General features: G+C 41.3%; 2 long non-coding RNA genes across 2 annotated transcripts; both read right to left on the bottom strand.

Moving 5' to 3' along the window:
* Positions 1-1,280: 1,280 nt before the first annotated feature.
* Positions 1,281-6,408, bottom strand: LOC113017954 (uncharacterized). The gene is made up of 4 exons (XR_003271628.2): positions 6,257-6,408; positions 6,098-6,160; positions 5,933-5,984; positions 1,281-5,816 (listed from the first exon to the last, which is right to left on the bottom strand). It is a non-coding gene; the product is annotated as an uncharacterized LOC113017954 (long non-coding RNA).
* A 5,111-nt stretch (positions 6,409-11,519) lies between these two features.
* On the bottom strand, positions 11,520-17,380 carry LOC113017961 (uncharacterized). The gene is made up of 5 exons (XR_013905895.1): positions 16,684-17,380; positions 16,497-16,590; positions 16,338-16,400; positions 16,172-16,223; positions 11,520-16,055 (listed from the first exon to the last, which is right to left on the bottom strand). It is a non-coding gene; the product is annotated as an uncharacterized LOC113017961 (long non-coding RNA).
* Between the last annotated feature and the right edge of the window lie 2,057 nt (positions 17,381-19,437).

The following is a 19,437-nucleotide window of genomic DNA, read 5'->3' as shown; positions in this document are numbered from 1 at the left end:
TGGTAAAACGCCTACAAGAAGAGAGAAGCGATCACCCCCGATCAGACTGTTAGCACTCTGTTAGACCTCTGCCTCACCACCACACATTTAAATACAACAAGGGTTTTTACATGGACCTTTACATGGAGGAAGTGGAAAGGAAGGCTCTTGGCTCTTTCAAAGGAAGAGTACCCAGCCACTGGTACAGATATGTAGACGACACCTGGGTCAAAATCAAGACACAAGAAGTGGAATCCTTCACTACGCACATTAACGCTGTGGATAAAAACATCAAGTTCACCAGGAAGACACAAAGGACAACTGTTTGCCTTTCCTGCGCTGTGCACATTGAAGAGAACGGCAAACTCAACATCGAAGTTTACCGGAAGCCCACACACACGGACCAGTACCTCCTCTTTGACTTCCATCACCCTCTGGAACACAAACTTGGAGTAATTAGGACCCTACACCACCGGGCAGAACATGTTCCCTCTAAGCCTGAAGGAAAAAAGAAGGAACACACGCATGTAAAGGAAGCACTCAAAACGTGCGGCTATCCTAAATGGGCGTTCTTAAAGTCAGCAAAGAGGCACAGAAAAGAAGATCAGACACCAGCGAGGGAGGATAAGAAGGACAGACGCAACAACTTTGTCATCCCCTATGTAGCCGGTGTATCAGAAAAACTCAGGAGAGTTTTCTCCAAGCATGACATCCCGGTGCATTTCAGACCCAGCAACACGCTCAGACAAAAACTGGTTCACCCGAAAGATAAAACGCCAAAACACAGACTTAACAATGTGGTGTATGCTGTACAGTGCAGCGAGGAATGCCCAGACCTCTACATTGGAGAGACCAAACAGCCACTTCACAAGCGCATGGCACAACACAGAAGAGCCACCTCCACATGACAAGACTCAGCAGTCCATCTGCATCTTAAGGATAGAGGACACTCTTTCAAGGATGCTAATGTTCACATTTTGGACAGAGAGGACAGATGGTTTGAAAGAGGAGTGAAAGAAGCCATCTATGTCCACTGTGAGCGACCATCTTTGAACAGAGGCGGGGGTTTACGACACCAACTCTGAAGGAAACGGCTTCCAAGGCCTAATCCGTGGATCGACTTCCTTCGAGGCGTGGACGTCTATCAGCAGAGAATGTACCTTCACCTATCAGCAGAGAATGTCCCTTAGTCTGTAACACAGTCAAATATATTCTCAAGCAATATTCAAGCATGCCATTCAGCGTGTTAGTACGAGCTCGGGAGCAGCTTGGGAGAACAAGAAAACAGAGACTGCTTCAGATTGTCTTCCCAAATTGACTCAACTTTATTCACAAGTACAACAGTTTATATAGAGGGTAAAATTCATGAGACAGCAGATTATCAGTTTAAACCAGTACAGACCAAGATAAGGGAGCGTCTTCCTGCCCTTGGGTGAAGAAGCATCCTTTGTGTAGTTTATTAGTTCAGCTACAATTGTGATTATCTCAGCGACATATTTTCAAGGCACAAAACAAAGAGTTCTTTTATTAGTGAAATCTGAAACAAACCATTTGGCCTTCAACAGGCGTCTAAAAGATTAAGAAACTAATGTAGCTGAGGGAGTGATCTCTGTGGTATTTCAACCTTGTACCAGCCTGTGATTCTCACACATCAATTCTTGGGTCAAAGAGAAAAATAACTAAAACAAATGGGCCTTATTGAATGACAGAGTTTTCCTGCATAATGTCACTATAAAACAATATCCAGTAAATGCTAACCGTAGTGCTAAAATACCTAACAAACTCTCTGCCATCTATAATCCAGTTTTGAGTTCCCTTCCCAGACGCCTTAACGCCCACTCACATCCTGGGCCATCTGACCACAGGAATTCGCATGATAAGGTGGGGCCAGGTTTCACAATGAACCCACCCGAAACTCTGGCTGATTGGGACCCACACCCAGTTTCACACCTTGGCTCAGGCGATTAGAGGATCATCAGGGGGTCCTTTTGTCCCTCTGTGGGGGGTCACTCCCACTAGGTTTATATCTGGGACTCTCCACCATTTGACCTTAGAACTGAAGAAGCTTCTTGGATGAGAGGTGAAACGTCTTCAAGTAACTTAAAGAAGTCCAGACGCTTTTCTTTGCAAGCTCCTTTGACTACGATGACCTGGATGACTGAGAACCTTCACAGACACTATATCAGAGAATTTTACCAGCTGATACAAACCACAGGAAGACATTTAAAGGACAGATCCTTGGCCATAACACGTGCAGACTTTGGTAACGGCTACACTTTATTCTGTTTCAATCTGGAAGCTGACAAAGGACATTCAGGGAATGTGTCGTTAATTAAAACTGGGAACGTGAGATTGGAAACCCGTTTCAGAAATCCACTACCCCGTACAGAGAACCTCTTGTGTTATTCTGTATTTGATTCAGTCATTGAAATATCTAACATGAGACAGGTGCTCTTGGACTACTATTGAGACAAAAACGGTCATGAACACTATAGAACTATCAGCCGTGGTCGGCGGCATTATCAATAAAAACACATTTCCTAGGCGTGTTAGCCTATGATCAGCTAACCACAGAACGGCTTCAAAGACTCCCAGCTATGGGTATTGTAAACACCCACCCTTCTACGATGCCAGGGGAACATTGGCTTGCTGTTTATATTTCGAGAGACAGACGCGGTTATTTTTTTGATAGTTTTGTTCACTCGTTAGACAGTTTCCCCCCAGCAATAAAGATGTTTCTTCTAAAAAACTGTTCCACTGTTTTATATTCAGGAAAACAAGTGCAGAAGGACTTCTCCATCACATGCGGTCAACATTGTGTATTTTTTTTATATCATATGCAAAATGGTGTATCTTATGCCCGCCTGCTTAACATGTAGGGGTCTAATTTAATTTGTAATGATGCTATGGTGTGTCGATTTGTCAACAACATACAACCTGTTGCTGTATGCAGTGATTATGTGTGTGTGCAATGTGGATACTGATATGTACTAATGAGAATAATAATAAAAACAACATGAGAGCATGATTTAATCGAGTCAATGGTATTTATTATCAAATCTCGTATATATATATACATATATAGATTCATAACATACTTTGTTTAAACATAAATAAAAGACATCAAACATTAACCAGTAATAAAAGACATAAAATATTTAACAGTAATAAAAGAAAACAAAACAAAACAATTTAGCAGCAATAAGTGAAAAAAAACCCCATAACAGTAGAAAAACACCAAACAGCAAATATTTTTAGCAGAAGAACAATTTCTGCAATAAGAAAAAAACCTGAATTTAAAAATCCAACCACTCTACAGGACCCCCCTTTAATTTGTTTTTTTTTTTATTCTTTATTTTTTTTAGTGTACTATGCCGCAGCGGTCCACCAGGGGTGTTCTTTTTTGGTGTGTGTTTTAAAAAACCACGGTCTTCAGACAGTGACGTTAGAAAACGTCTTGTTCTGCTCAACGTATGCCCCGTGAGAGCGAGCGCGTCTCTAGGCAGAAACAGCGTTTTATACACACCCATACTAAATGCAGCCAGGGTGGTATACGTGAATGGATCAACTTGAGTACAACCCAGTAGCGTGTCACGATAAATGCTGCATGCTTTACGCAGGACATCAACATCGTTAACACAGTAACGCCTGAGTTCAGCCTGAAAATCAAAGGGATTCTGCGAGGCAACCTGGTACCATTCCATGAATCGCACCTTATCGCTTTCAGACATGTGCTCATAGCCGTAGAAGGAGGGATCTGGGTACGGGCCCACATAACGCTCATTATCCCTCGTATTAAACCTGTGTGGGAAATGGCTCTTCTGCAGGTCTTGAAAACCTAAAGCAGAGGGTATTTTGGCAAGGCCCATGGGCAAAAAGCTGAACGAATCAATCCACCGCTGGTCATAGTCCCTGTCATGCATTAAAATCACACGGCTGCCGCTCATTATGACACCAGGTGTTATGCTCTGTCTGACAAAGTACTCGAGGAGTATGTAGTTATCAAAGCCAGATGCATTATGTGCTATGAAAGTGTACCCACGAAACCTTGGGCGTCTGTAATGCTGCACAAACGCCTCCACACACTTTAATGTATTAAATCTGAACTTATTGCCCTTCAGATCAGACGCACACACAAAGTTAGCCTCGTGTTTACCGTTGTGGTACCGCGTCTCAAAATCATATAAAATGTATTTATCGTTAGGCTTCTGTTTTTCAACAGGCTGTATGAAACACTGATGGTCGGAGTCTCCTGCTAATTTAGGTTCGCGGCAGTGCTCGCATCCAGGCTGCGCACATTTGTGTGGCAATTTCTTGGATTCTCTATATGTGGTGCCACAGTGCATGCAATGTTTCATATGATCACAGGGGATCATCAGAGAATCTCATCATAAGGTATGTGCGCCAGTCTTAAGCGAGACCCACCACTACTGTTCTGAGCTACCGTGACAATAAACTCTAATTCATCATCACCGATAGATTCATCATTACTCTGCATAACTTGTGCAATTTGATCGAGAAACAGCTCCGGATCATACCGATCATCAGCGTTTAAAACAGCCTGAACATCTGAAGCCAGCGAGGGGCCACGCAGGACCACGTTTAGAACACTACCCTGTTGGGATCCCGCCACAGCTCTGTCTATCTCATTGGCTAAGCACTCGCGCAGGCACTTGTTCTGGATGATCGAGACTTATACCTCTAAAATCAAGGCGTTCACGCAATTCGCGAGCATTAAAATTAGATATCTCTCTAATGTGTGACTGAGAGCGACTGCCGGACCCAGACTGCACAACGGGCTCAATTACAGTAGTATCTGTTTGTGAGAAATTTACAATGATTGAGGGGGTGTGTGGTGTTGCAGCATCACCAGCGGAGCCCGGACACGCATGTGTGGTTGAAGTAATAGTAGAAGCGGTAACAGGCTCAATAACAACTGCAGTAGCTGCAGCAGAGGTGACCCGGCTAGATTGTGCATCAGACGCAAAATCACCAGCAGCACAAGCTATATGGTTAGCATCAGTAACAGCAACGGCCCGAGCAACACCTGCTGTACTATCACTATTATTAGCAACAATAGCCCCATCAGCAATAGCAGACGTAGGAACAGTCTGACGAGGATGTGTATCAGATGAGGCTGATGCAGGCACCCTATTAAGTCTAGCTATAATATCGTCTAATTTGTTATCTGTTTCTTCAGCCCACTGCATAAAAGTCTCTAAGTCAAAACATCTAACAGGAGTGGAGGTTCCGTTATTATGTTTAAATAATTTATTTGGAGGGTCCATGGTCTGGATTTTAAAAGTCAGGGACTTGAAATTTTGCTGCAGATGTTGTCTAATGTACTACACACTTTGTTTATGAATTTGGTAAACTGTTGCCTTTGTACCTGTGCTTCTTGGTGGTATTGATTGAGTCTAGCTTCAATCAAACATAATTTATCAGCTATTGAAGCTATATGAGTCTGTTCAGCAGGCTGAGCGTCTGGAAGCTTTATGTAAGCATCATACGCCGCTGATATTTGAGAGTCTGTTATGCCGCCTTCTTCGAAATCTATGTGTGAATCAACGCTCTTTCTGACACATTCTGGGGTGGTGGGTATATGAACTAGATCAAAATCTGATATACTGTACTCAAAAACATCAGAGAAATCACGAGGTAGCCACTCACTCGGGGGTGTTGCAGGTTCGCTGATGAAGATCGGTTCTGACTCTCCACTGTTGCACAAAGCTCCAGGTTTTTGTTGTTCTGGGAGGTCGATACTGCTTAAACATTCCAAAAACGTCTGGAATCGTACGGTGTCCTGATCATTATGAGGAGGGGTGCTGTTCTGCAGTCTGTGAAGATAGATAGACATGTGTTAAAACATTTTATACATGTACCCATTTCAAACTGAATAAGCGTGTCTCCCTCTCTATCTCTTTTTATCTAATTTATATATGCCTATGCTTACCTTGTAGTGTGCGTTATTCGGGATGGTCCTGCTCCTCCACACACACGGTTCTCTGGCGTGTGTAAAACGGTCAGTTTAGAACATTTGTAATTGTTTAAACCCCTTTTAAATTTTTTTTTCTTTTTAAAAAATAATACACAACTATACATCCCGTTGTATACACACCTGATGTAAGGTTGGGCTCTGTGGTCGCGGTGTCTGAATGTTTTCCTGCTCAGTTTGTTAACCCTGGAACAAATCAAACAAAAACGTTATTACATAATTTAAAACAATCGCTAGTTTAAAACATACATACGTTTTAAAATCCAGTAATGCTGTACACACCTTGTGCCTGTTAGAGAACTAGTTCCAGCTGTAAAAGCGCCCGTTTCTAAAGAAAAGGGTCCTGGGCCGTTCTCCCGAACTCCTAAAAATTAAGCTTTTGTTTTAGGAAAAAAATAGTTTGAATATCCTATAATATGTTAACATAACACTTTTTAAAAATCCAATAATAGGTTTTGTTTTATTTACCGTTTACGATGGCCATGTTATAAAGAACGATGTTAGTGTTGATGATCGCAAAGAAAATGGTGTGCTCTGCAGCGAATCTTGAGGCGTAAATGGCTCAGGGTTTCGGGCTCTGAGCGTGTTTTTTTTATATAGGGTGGGTGTTTCCAAAAAGAAAAGGTATGTCTCCAACCAATTTAAATGAGACCCTTCAGGGCTTTTGTCTTCTCAAGGAATTACAAAGGAGCCGATACTTCAGACAATAGGCGGGGTCGCCACCCGATTGGTAGCTACACCTGCCCCATTTACCTTGTCGAGGAATTACAAAAAGAGCCAATACCGGCCACTTTAAACAATAGGCTGGGCCCTTGTTCGCATGGTACTCTCAACTAGTGATACCCAGCGGTGGGCTTTTGCAATCCTGAACAAATTCAAACAATTAGCCAGCTGTTGAAAAGTTGGAGCGGGTCTGGGCGACTGGTTTTAGAAGTATCACTGTAGCGTTTATTTTCTAAAGGGCTGAATGTTATTTGCGACTATCTGTTGTGTTAAAAACTACTCTGAAACCATGAAACCCCTTACAGAAGAAATGGCCCGTTTGATCCGTTTTTAAATAAATAAAATGCTCGCATCGGTGCAAGGTGTGACACCGGAATCACAAAATGAGTGTATTTAAAAGACGATTAGTTTGAAAAGAGCGATACTGGCTGCTTATAGCATTTATTTTCTAAGGGACTGAATGCTATTTGTGACATTTACTGTGTTAAAAACTAGCTGGCTGGCTTTGTCTCACTCTTAGTTCAACATTCCGAAATCCCGATTTTTAAATAAAATGATCGCATCAACCCTGGAAAGAAAAACTAGTTAAATTAAAACTAGGGGTTTGATTAAATGAAACGCTTGTGAACATGCTGACATTACCCATTCAGAAGAAATTCCCATTTGTGCCATTTATAAAATAAAATGCATGCCTCACTGCAAGCTGAGACATTGTCAGATTTAGAAAATTAGTGTGATTAAAACACTATTACCAACACTTTTGACTAGAGCACCCCCTCTTTGTTAAGGCGCACTGTGAACCAAAACAGCTTCCACTCCGCCAAGAATGAAACAAGAAACAAAGAATTGCTTTTAAGAACACATGCATAACTGAATGTTGCGATACACCTAAGTGATAAAAATAGTTTAATTAAAAACCCTATGGTTTGATTAAATTAAAACCCCGTTAAAAACCTATAAACTCATATAACCCCTCTGATCCCCTGTGGTATTTCCACACGAACAACCATACCCCCACCACACCTGAACGCGCATGAGCACACGCACGAAACCGGTCAAACCGGTTGTCAAACCGGTTTGGTTGGCCGCCATCTTGGACTAGTGCCATGTATTATGTGAACTTATCCAAGAATTTTAGAAACTGCACCTTTGGTATGAATTTTAAAATCCTATGTCAACTCGTTCTGGGGTTATGACATTCAAGATAAAACAAAGCGATGGTTGAGTTCGGCAGGTTGGAGACTTCTGTGAACAGTGTTAAAGAGATGCTTCAACAGGTTTCTAAAGAAAAAATGAACAAAGATCAAACAACCTTGCTTGAAAGTTTCAAGGATGCTTCTTTTCAGGACTTTGCAGACTGCACTTGGACGAGATGGCCGATCATTACTGAGAATAGCATTAATGAAGCGGAATAAAGAAATGAAAAGGTGACTCTCACATATGCTGCTATGATCAAAGCATGGTTTTAAAATGGCTACAGTGTAGTCTCATTGTGTATCATCTGGTGGTTTAAAGGCAGAGTCGGTGAAAGCGACACTGTTAGCCAGATCAGGAGCCTTAAAATAAAAGCAAATTTTACAGGAAAAAGAAGCTAAAGTAAAAAAGGAAAGAAAAGAACTGGAGATAAAAACGGCTGTAACAGTTTCTAATGCTTAATTTTAGCTTTAACTACTATTAAAGCAGTTGTTATAGCTGGTGGCTAGTAGAAGCTACTAGTGAAAGGGGTTCGTGCCTCAGAGCATCTATTTGTGATGGAAGGATCAAGAACCTAAGAATCCCTTACTTACCAGCAGCCAAGGACAAAGCAACGACATTTAACGCCCAAAGATTAACAGCTACTCAGCAACAAACAAATCAAATTTGAACCATTAGAGAAAAAAAAATACTCAATCTACAGCTACTTTTAGTATCCATCCATCTTCATCCGCTTTATCCGAGGCCGGCCTCATGTACTGTTTTTCCATGTAAATTAGGTGCAGCTATTGATTAAACCTATTTCCCGTTTTCCTAGCAAAATATTAAAAAGTGACGATTGACCCAAGACTTTTGTATAGTGCTGGAAATAGTTGGGGTTTTTTTGTAAATCATACAATTTTAAATTCTAAATCTTTTCAGTTTTTATTCTTTAAACATTTTAGTGTTTCAGGAGATCAATCCTGGATTTATTTTTTATTTGTTTGTTTGTTTGTTAACAATAATAAATCTTTTTGGATGTCAGAAAAACAACCTTCTGTCTTCTGAGTTGACACAAGGACAAAGTCATTAATATAAAAAACAGAAAAACCATTAATGCTTCTAATGATGTCAGTGACACACGTTGTGTAGTTTACATTATTGGCTCTAAGAAGACGGGAAAGAGCTTGGGTTTGGAAAAACGCTGTGGGTGGAGTTACAAACACAGTTTGTACGTCATGAATCAGTTACCCTGACCTTCCAATGACACCAGTCTGAAACATTCTGTGGAAGCTGGTTTCTGCTACTGGAAACAAAAGAGTAACTCCAAGAATAACTCAACATTTCAAGTTAACAAGTAGAAATTTAAGAAAAAAAATTGATGTTAAGTTAAAATTTTGAGTTAGTAAAATAAGTTAAAATTTCTAGTGAGCATTGCCAGTCTTGAATTACGTAATTTCTTCCGCTTCTGCTTCAAGAGTGACAAGGACATTACGTAACTTCACAGCACTTCCTGACTGCCAGGGCTAACTTGAAATTTCGAGTTCACTCGTCAGAGTTAAATGACTTATATGAGACTGTGAGACTTGGATCTGACAAAAGAAGCATTTGAGTTATTTAGGTGTAGGCTCTGTGACGAGCACTTCCTGCCTCAGTGAACAGTTTTTTTATTAATATGTATTGTGAGGAGGATCTTGTTCTATTCTATTAAACCGATCATAACTTTGTTTATTGCACTGATGTTGAAGATCTTGTGGTTTGCAATGAATTTTGAGTATGATGCAGATAATTGGAGGCTGTTCATTAACCAGCCCAAAATATGTAACGTGTTCAGCTGCACATTTCCTTTGCATCTGTGCCAACTGGTCATTCTGTCTAGTTAAAAAACACCTATGAAAAAAAACTGTATCTTACTGAATATCTGTATTTTTTAACGTGGCATCACTGAATTCAAACATTCAAGACTTGAGAGATTCTCAAGTGCTCAAATTTTACACTATTCATATTCTGATTAAAATAAACTTAAAAAAATGTGGACAAGCGGTTTTTATGTTTTTAATCATATTTTTAATAACAGTATTACCATCCCCAGTAGCATAGACTTTTTTTTAAATTATGATCTTTTCCTAAAATTGCATAAACAATAATCTCATGGCTGAAAACTTTGCTTTCACCATTTTTCAGTATTTTCATCTCTTGGCAGTATGTTATATGACTTTAGCTGCCAATGACCTGTTTTTGAGTCCGATAGCTGTGATGTCACAAGACAGTACTGGTCAGTTTTAATGATGGTGCTGATGAACATTTCTCATGACACTGTTGGAGCAACATTGACAGGGAGACTCAGTACTAGTTGCTTTGATTTGGTTTGGTAAAACGCCTACAAGAAGAGAGAAGCGATCACCCCCGATCAGACTGTTAGCACTCTGTTAGACCTCTGCCTCACCACCACACATTTAAATACAACAAGGGTTTTTACATGGACCTTTACATGGAGGAAGTGGAAAGGAAGGCTCTTGGCTCTTTCAAAGGAAGAGTACCCAGCCACTGGTACAGATATGTAGACGACACCTGGGTCAAAATCAAGACACAAGAAGTGGAATCCTTCACTACGCACATTAACGCTGTGGATAAAAACATCAAGTTCACCAGGAAGACACAAAGGACAACTGTTTGCCTTTCCTGCGCTGTGCACATTGAAGAGAACGGCAAACTCAACATCGAAGTTTACCGGAAGCCCACACACACGGACCAGTACCTCCTCTTTGACTTCCATCACCCTCTGGAACACAAACTTGGAGTAATTAGGACCCTACACCACCGGGCAGAACATGTTCCCTCTAAGCCTGAAGGAAAAAAGAAGGAACACACGCATGTAAAGGAAGCACTCAAAACGTGCGGCTATCCTAAATGGGCGTTCTTAAAGTCAGCAAAGAGGCACAGAAAAGAAGATCAGACACCAGCGAGGGAGGATAAGAAGGACAGACGCAACAACTTTGTCATCCCCTATGTAGCCGGTGTATCAGAAAAACTCAGGAGAGTTTTCTCCAAGCATGACATCCCGGTGCATTTCAGACCCAGCAACACGCTCAGACAAAAACTGGTTCACCCGAAAGATAAAACGCCAAAACACAGACTTAACAATGTGGTGTATGCTGTACAGTGCAGCGAGGAATGCCCAGACCTCTACATTGGAGAGACCAAACAGCCACTTCACAAGCGCATGGCACAACACAGAAGAGCCACCTCCACATGACAAGACTCAGCAGTCCATCTGCATCTTAAGGATAGAGGACACTCTTTCAAGGATGCTAATGTTCACATTTTGGACAGAGAGGACAGATGGTTTGAAAGAGGAGTGAAAGAAGCCATCTATGTCCACTGTGAGCGACCATCTTTGAACAGAGGCGGGGGTTTACGACACCAACTCTGAAGGAAACGGCTTCCAAGGCCTAATCCGTGGATCGACTTCCTTCGAGGCGTGGACGTCTATCAGCAGAGAATGTACCTTCACCTATCAGCAGAGAATGTCCCTTAGTCTGTAACACAGTCAAATATATTCTCAAGCAATATTCAAGCATGCCATTCAGCGTGTTAGTACGAGCTCGGGAGCAGCTTGGGAGAACAAGAAAACAGAGACTGCTTCAGATTGTCTTCCCAAATTGACTCAACTTTATTCACAAGTACAACAGTTTATATAGAGGGTAAAATTCATGAGACAGCAGATTATCAGTTTAAACCAGTACAGACCAAGATAAGGGAGCGTCTTCCTGCCCTTGGGTGAAGAAGCATCCTTTGTGTAGTTTATTAGTTCAGCTACAATTGTGATTATCTCAGCGACATATTTTCAAGGCACAAAACAAAGAGTTCTTTTATTAGTGAAATCTGAAACAAACCATTTGGCCTTCAACAGGCGTCTAAAAGATTAAGAAACTAATGTAGCTGAGGGAGTGATCTCTGTGGTATTTCAACCTTGTACCAGCCTGTGATTCTCACACATCAATTCTTGGGTCAAAGAGAAAAATAACTAAAACAAATGGGCCTTATTGAATGACAGAGTTTTCCTGCATAATGTCACTATAAAACAATATCCAGTAAATGCTAACCGTAGTGCTAAAATACCTAACAAACTCTCTGCCATCTATAATCCAGTTTTGAGTTCCCTTCCCAGACGCCTTAACGCCCACTCACATCCTGGGCCATCTGACCACAGGAATTCGCATGATAAGGTGGGGCCAGGTTTCACAATGAACCCACCCGAAACTCTGGCTGATTGGGACCCACACCCAGTTTCACACCTTGGCTCAGGCGATTAGAGGATCATCAGGGGGTCCTTTTGTCCCTCTGTGGGGGGTCACTCCCACTAGGTTTATATCTGGGACTCTCCACCATTTGACCTTAGAACTGAAGAAGCTTCTTGGATGAGAGGTGAAACGTCTTCAAGTAACTTAAAGAAGTCCAGACGCTTTTCTTTGCAAGCTCCTTTGACTACGATGACCTGGATGACTGAGAACCTTCACAGACACTATATCAGAGAATTTTACCAGCTGATACAAACCACAGGAAGACATTTAAAGGACAGATCCTTGGCCATAACACGTGCAGACTTTGGTAACGGCTACACTTTATTCTGTTTCAATCTGGAAGCTGACAAAGGACATTCAGGGAATGTGTCGTTAATTAAAACTGGGAACGTGAGATTGGAAACCCGTTTCAGAAATCCACTACCCCGTACAGAGAACCTCTTGTGTTATTCTGTATTTGATTCAGTCATTGAAATATCTAACATGAGACAGGTGCTCTTGGACTACTATTGAGACAAAAACGGTCATGAACACTATAGAACTATCAGCCGTGGTCGGCGGCATTATCAATAAAAACACATTTCCTAGGCGTGTTAGCCTATGATCAGCTAACCACAGAACGGCTTCAAAGACTCCCAGCTATGGGTATTGTAAACACCCACCCTTCTACGATGCCAGGGGAACATTGGCTTGCTGTTTATATTTCGAGAGACAGACGCGGTTATTTTTTTGATAGTTTTGTTCACTCGTTAGACAGTTTCCCCCCAGCAATAAAGATGTTTCTTCTAAAAAACTGTTCCACTGTTTTATATTCAGGAAAACAAGTGCAGAAGGACTTCTCCATCACATGCGGTCAACATTGTGTATTTTTTTTATATCATATGCAAAATGGTGTATCTTATGCCCGCCTGCTTAACATGTAGGGGTCTAATTTAATTTGTAATGATGCTATGGTGTGTCGATTTGTCAACAACATACAACCTGTTGCTGTATGCAGTGATTATGTGTGTGTGCAATGTGGATACTGATATGTACTAATGAGAATAATAATAAAAACAACATGAGAGCATGATTTAATCGAGTCAATGGTATTTATTATCAAATCTCGTATATATATATACATATATAGATTCATAACATACTTTGTTTAAACATAAATAAAAGACATCAAACATTAACCAGTAATAAAAGACATAAAATATTTAACAGTAATAAAAGAAAACAAAACAAAACAATTTAGCAGCAATAAGTGAAAAAAAACCCCATAACAGTAGAAAAACACCAAACAGCAAATATTTTTAGCAGAAGAACAATTTCTGCAATAAGAAAAAAACCTGAATTTAAAAATCCAACCACTCTACAGGACCCCCCTTTAATTTGTTTTTTTTTTTATTCTTTATTTTTTTTAGTGTACTATGCCGCAGCGGTCCACCAGGGGTGTTCTTTTTTGGTGTGTGTTTTAAAAAACCACGGTCTTCAGACAGTGACGTTAGAAAACGTCTTGTTCTGCTCAACGTATGCCCCGTGAGAGCGAGCGCGTCTCTAGGCAGAAACAGCGTTTTATACACACCCATACTAAATGCAGCCAGGGTGGTATACGTGAATGGATCAACTTGAGTACAACCCAGTAGCGTGTCACGATAAATGCTGCATGCTTTACGCAGGACATCAACATCGTTAACACAGTAACGCCTGAGTTCAGCCTGAAAATCAAAGGGATTCTGCGAGGCAACCTGGTACCATTCCATGAATCGCACCTTATCGCTTTCAGACATGTGCTCATAGCCGTAGAAGGAGGGATCTGGGTACGGGCCCACATAACGCTCATTATCCCTCGTATTAAACCTGTGTGGGAAATGGCTCTTCTGCAGGTCTTGAAAACCTAAAGCAGAGGGTATTTTGGCAAGGCCCATGGGCAAAAAGCTGAACGAATCAATCCACCGCTGGTCATAGTCCCTGTCATGCATTAAAATCACACGGCTGCCGCTCATTATGACACCAGGTGTTATGCTCTGTCTGACAAAGTACTCGAGGAGTATGTAGTTATCAAAGCCAGATGCATTATGTGCTATGAAAGTGTACCCACGAAACCTTGGGCGTCTGTAATGCTGCACAAACGCCTCCACACACTTTAATGTATTAAATCTGAACTTATTGCCCTTCAGATCAGACGCACACACAAAGTTAGCCTCGTGTTTACCGTTGTGGTACCGCGTCTCAAAATCATATAAAATGTATTTATCGTTAGGCTTCTGTTTTTCAACAGGCTGTATGAAACACTGATGGTCGGAGTCTCCTGCTAATTTAGGTTCGCGGCAGTGCTCGCATCCAGGCTGCGCACATTTGTGTGGCAATTTCTTGGATTCTCTATATGTGGTGCCACAGTGCATGCAATGTTTCATATGATCACAGGGGATCATCAGAGAATCTCATCATAAGGTATGTGCGCCAGTCTTAAGCGAGACCCACCACTACTGTTCTGAGCTACCGTGACAATAAACTCTAATTCATCATCACCGATAGATTCATCATTACTCTGCATAACTTGTGCAATTTGATCGAGAAACAGCTCCGGATCATACCGATCATCAGCGTTTAAAACAGCCTGAACATCTGAAGCCAGCGAGGGGCCACGCAGGACCACGTTTAGAACACTGCCCTGTTGGGATCCCGCCACAGCTCTGTCTATCTCATTGGCTAAGCACTCGCGCAGGCACTTGTTCTGGATGATCGAGACTTATACCTCTAAAATCAAGGCGTTCACGCAATTCGCGAGCATTAAAATTAGATATCTCTCTAATGTGTGACTGAGAGCGACTGCCGGACCCAGACTGCACAACGGGCTCAATTACAGTAGTATCTGTTTGTGAGAAATTTACAATGATTGAGGGTGTGTGTGGTGTTGCAGCATCACCAGCGGAGCCCGGACACGCATGTGTGGTTGAAGTAATAGTAGAAGCGGTAACAGGCTCAATAACAACTGCAGTAGCTGCAGCAGAGGTGACCCGGCTAGATTGTGCATAAGACGCAAAATCACCAGCAGCACAAGCTATATGGTTAGCATCAGTAACAGCAACGGCCCGAGCAACACCTGCTGTACTATCACTATTATTAGCAACAATAGCCCCATCAGCAATAGCAGACGTAGGAACAGTCTGACGAGGATGTGTATCAGATGAGGCTGATGCAGGCACCCTATTAAGTCTAGCTATAATATTGTCTAATTTTTTATCTGTTTCTTCAGCCCACTGCATAAAAGTCTCTAAGTCAAAACATCTAACAGGAGTGGAGGTTCCGTTATTATGTTTAAATAATTTATTTGGAGGGTCCATGGTCTGGATTTTAAAAGTCAGGGACTTGAAATTTTGCTGCAGATGTTGTCTAATGTACTACACACTTTGTTTATGAATTTGGTAAACTGTTGCCTTTGTACCTGTGCTTCTTGGTGGTATTGATTGAGTCTAGCTTCAATCAAACATAATTTATCAGCTATTGAAGCTATATGAGTCTGTTCAGTAGGCTGAGCGTCTGGAAGCTTCATGTAAGCATCATACGCCGCTGATATTTGAGAGTCTGTTATGCCGCCTTCTTCGAAATCTATGTGTGAATCAACGCTCTTTCTGACACATTCTGGGGTGGTGGGTATATGAACTAGATCAAAATCTGATATACTGTACTCAAAAACATCAGAGAAATCACGAGGTAGCCACTCACTCGGGGGTGTTGCAGGTTCGCTGATGAAGATCGGTTCTGACTCTCCACTGTTGCACAAAGCTCCAGGTTTTTGTTGTTCTGGGAGGTCGATACTGCTTAAACATTCCAAAAACGTCTGGAATCGTACGGTGTCCTGATCATTATGAGGAGGGGTGCTGTTCTGCAGTCTGTGAAGATAGATAGACATGTGTTAAAACATTTTATACATGTACCCATTTCAAACTGAATAAGCGTGTCTCCCTCTCTATCTCTTTTTATCTAATTTATATATGCCTATGCTTACCTTGTAGTGTGCGTTATTCGGGATGGTCCTGCTCCTCCACACACACGGTTCTCTGGCGTGTGTAAAACGGTCAGTTTAGAACATTTGTAATTGTTTAAACCCCTTTTAAATTTTTTTTTTCTTTTTAAAAAATAATACACAACTATACATCCCGTTGTATACACACCTGATGTAAGGTTGGGCTCTGTGGTCGCGGTGTCTGAATGTTTTCCTGCTCAGTTTGTTAACCCTGGAACAAATCAAACAAAAACGTTATTACATAATTTAAAACAATCGCTAGTTTAAAACATACATACGTTTAAAAACCCAGTAATGCTGTACACACCTTGTGCCTGTTAGAGAACTAGTTCCAGCTGTAAAAGCGCCCGTTTCTAAAGAAAAGGGTCCTGGGCCGTTCTCCCGAACTCCTAAAAATTAAGCTTTTGTTTTAGGAAAAAAAATAGTTTGAATATCCTATAATATGTTAACATAACACTTTTTAAAAATACAATAATAGGTTTTGTTTTACTTACCGTTTACATGTCCATGTTATAAAGAACAATGTTAGTGTTGATGATCGCAAAGAAAATGGTGTGCTCTGCAGCGAATCTTGAGGCGTAAATGGCTCAGGGTTTCGGGCTCTGAGCGTGTTTTTTTATATAGGGTGGGTGTTTCCAAAAAGAAAAGGTATGTCTCCAATCAATTTAAATGAGACCCTTCAGGGCTTTTGTCTTCTCAAGGAATTACAAAGGAGCCGATACTTCAGACAATAGGCGGGGTCGCCACCCGATTGGTAGCTACACCTGCCCCATTTACCTTGTCGAGGAATTACAAAAAGAGCCAATACCGGCCACTTTAAACAATAGGCTGGGCCCTTGTTCGCATGGTACTCTCAACTAGTGATACCCAGCGGTGGGCTTTTGCAATCCTGAACAAATTCAAACAATTAGCCAGCTGTTGAAAAGTTGGAGCGGGTCTGGGCGACTGGTTTTAGAAGTATCACTGTAGCGTTTATTTTCTAAAGGGCTGAATGTTATTTGCGACTATCTGTTGTGTTAAAAACTACTCTGAAACCATGAAACCCCTTACAGAAGAAATGGCCCGTTTGATCCGTTTTTAAATAAATAAAATGCTCGCATCGGTGCAAGGTGTGACACCAGAATCACAAAATGAGTGTATTTAAAAGACGATTAGTTTGAAAAGAGCGATACTGGCTGCTTATAGCATTTATTTTCTAAAGGACTGAATGCTATTTGTGACATTTACTGTGTTAAAAACTAGCTGGCTGTCTTTGTCTCACTCTTAGTTCAACATTCCGAAATCCCGATTTTTTAATAAAATGATCGCATCAACCCTGGAAAGAAAAACTAGTTAAATTAAAACTAGGGGTTTGATTAAATGAAACGCTTGTGAACATGCTGACATTACCCATTCAGAAGAAATTCCCATTTGTGCCATTTATAAAATAAAATGCATGCCTCACTGCAAGCTGAGACATTGTCAGATTTAGAAAATTAGTGTGATTAAAACACTATTACCAACACTTTTGACTAGAGCACCCCCTCTTTGTTAAGGCGCACTGTGAACCAAAACAGCTTCCACTCCGCCAAGAATGAAACAAGAAACAAAGAATTGCTTTTAAGAACACATGCATAACTGAATGTTGCGATACACCTAAGTGAAAAAATAGTTTAATTAAAAACCCTATGGTTTGATTAAATTAAAACCCCGTTAAAAACCTATAAACTCATATAACCCCTCTGATCCCCTGTGGTATTTCCACACGAACAACCATACCCCCACCACACCTGAACGCGCATGAGCACACGCACGAAACCGGTCAAACCGGTTGTCAAACCGGTTTGGTTGGCCGCCATCTTGGACTAGTGCCATGTATTATGTGAACTTATCCAAGAATTTTAGAAACTGCACCTTTGGTATGAATTTTAAAATCCTATGTCAACTCGTTCTGGGGTTATGACATTCAAGATAAAACAAACCGATGGTTGAGTTCGGCAGGTTGGAGACTTCTGTGAACAGTGTTAAAGAGATGCTTCAACAGGTTTCTAAAGAAAAAATGAACAAAGATCAAACAACCTTGCTTGAAAGTTTCAAGGATGCTTCTTTTCAGGACTTTGCAGACTGCACTTGGACGAGATGGCCGATCATTACTGAGAATAGCATTAATGAAGCGGAATAAAGAAATGAAAAGGTGACTCTCACATATGCTGCTATGATCAAAGCATGGTTTTAAAATGGCTACAGTGTAGTCTCATTGTGTATCATCTGGTGGTTTAAAGGCAGAGTTGGTGAAAGCGACACTGTTAGCCAGATCAGGAGCCTTAAAATAAAAGCAAATTTTACAGGAAAAAGAAGCTAAAGTAAAAAAGGAAAGAAAAGAGCTGGAGATAAAAACGGCTGTAACAGTATCTAATGCTTAATTTTAGCTTTAACTACTATTAAAGCAGTTGTTATAGCTGGTGGCTAGTAGAAGCTACTAGTGAAAGGGGTTCGTGTCTCAGAGCATCTATTTGTGATGGAAGGATCAAGAACCTAAGAATCCCTTACTTACCAGCAGCCAAGGACAAAGCAACGACATTTAACGCCCAAAGATTAACAGCTACTCAGCAACAAACAAATCAAATTTGAACCATTAGAGAAAAAAAATTACTCAATCTACAGCTACTTTTAGTATCCATCCATCTTCATCCGCTTTATCCGGGGCCGGGTCGCGTGGGCAGCAGCCTAAGCAAAGAGGCCCAGACCTCCCTCTCCCCAGCCACCTCCTCCAGCTTATCCGGGGGAACACCAAGGCGTTCCCAGGCCAGCCGAGAGATATAATCTCTCCAGCGTGTCCTGGGTCTGCCCCGGGGCCTCCTCCCGGTGGGACATGCCTGAAACACCTCACCCAGGAGGCGCCCAGGGGGCATCCTTGTCAGATGCCCGAACCACCTCAGCTGGCTCCTTTCAGCACCATTGATGTTAAGTTAGACTCTTTTTCTCCAGTTGATCTTTCTGAGTTAACTTCAATAATTACTTCCTCCAAACCATCAACGTGTCTTTTAGACCCCATTCCTACAAAACTGCTCAAAGAAGTCCTGCCATTAATTAATTCTTCGATCTTAAATATGATCAACCTATCTCTAATGATCGGCTATGTACCACAGGCCTTCAAGCTGGCTGTAGTTAAACCTTTACTCAAAAAGCATCTCTAGACCCAGCAGTCTTAGCTAATTATAGGCCAATCTCCAACCTTCCTTTCATATCAAAAATCCTTGAAAGAGTAG

Source organism: Astatotilapia calliptera, chromosome 3 (assembly GCF_964374335.1).
Source record: "Astatotilapia calliptera chromosome 3, fAstCal68.1, whole genome shotgun sequence".
Classification (NCBI taxonomy): Eukaryota; Metazoa; Chordata; class Actinopteri; order Cichliformes; family Cichlidae; genus Astatotilapia; species Astatotilapia calliptera.
This window is presented reverse-complemented; position numbering and strand designations above follow the sequence as displayed.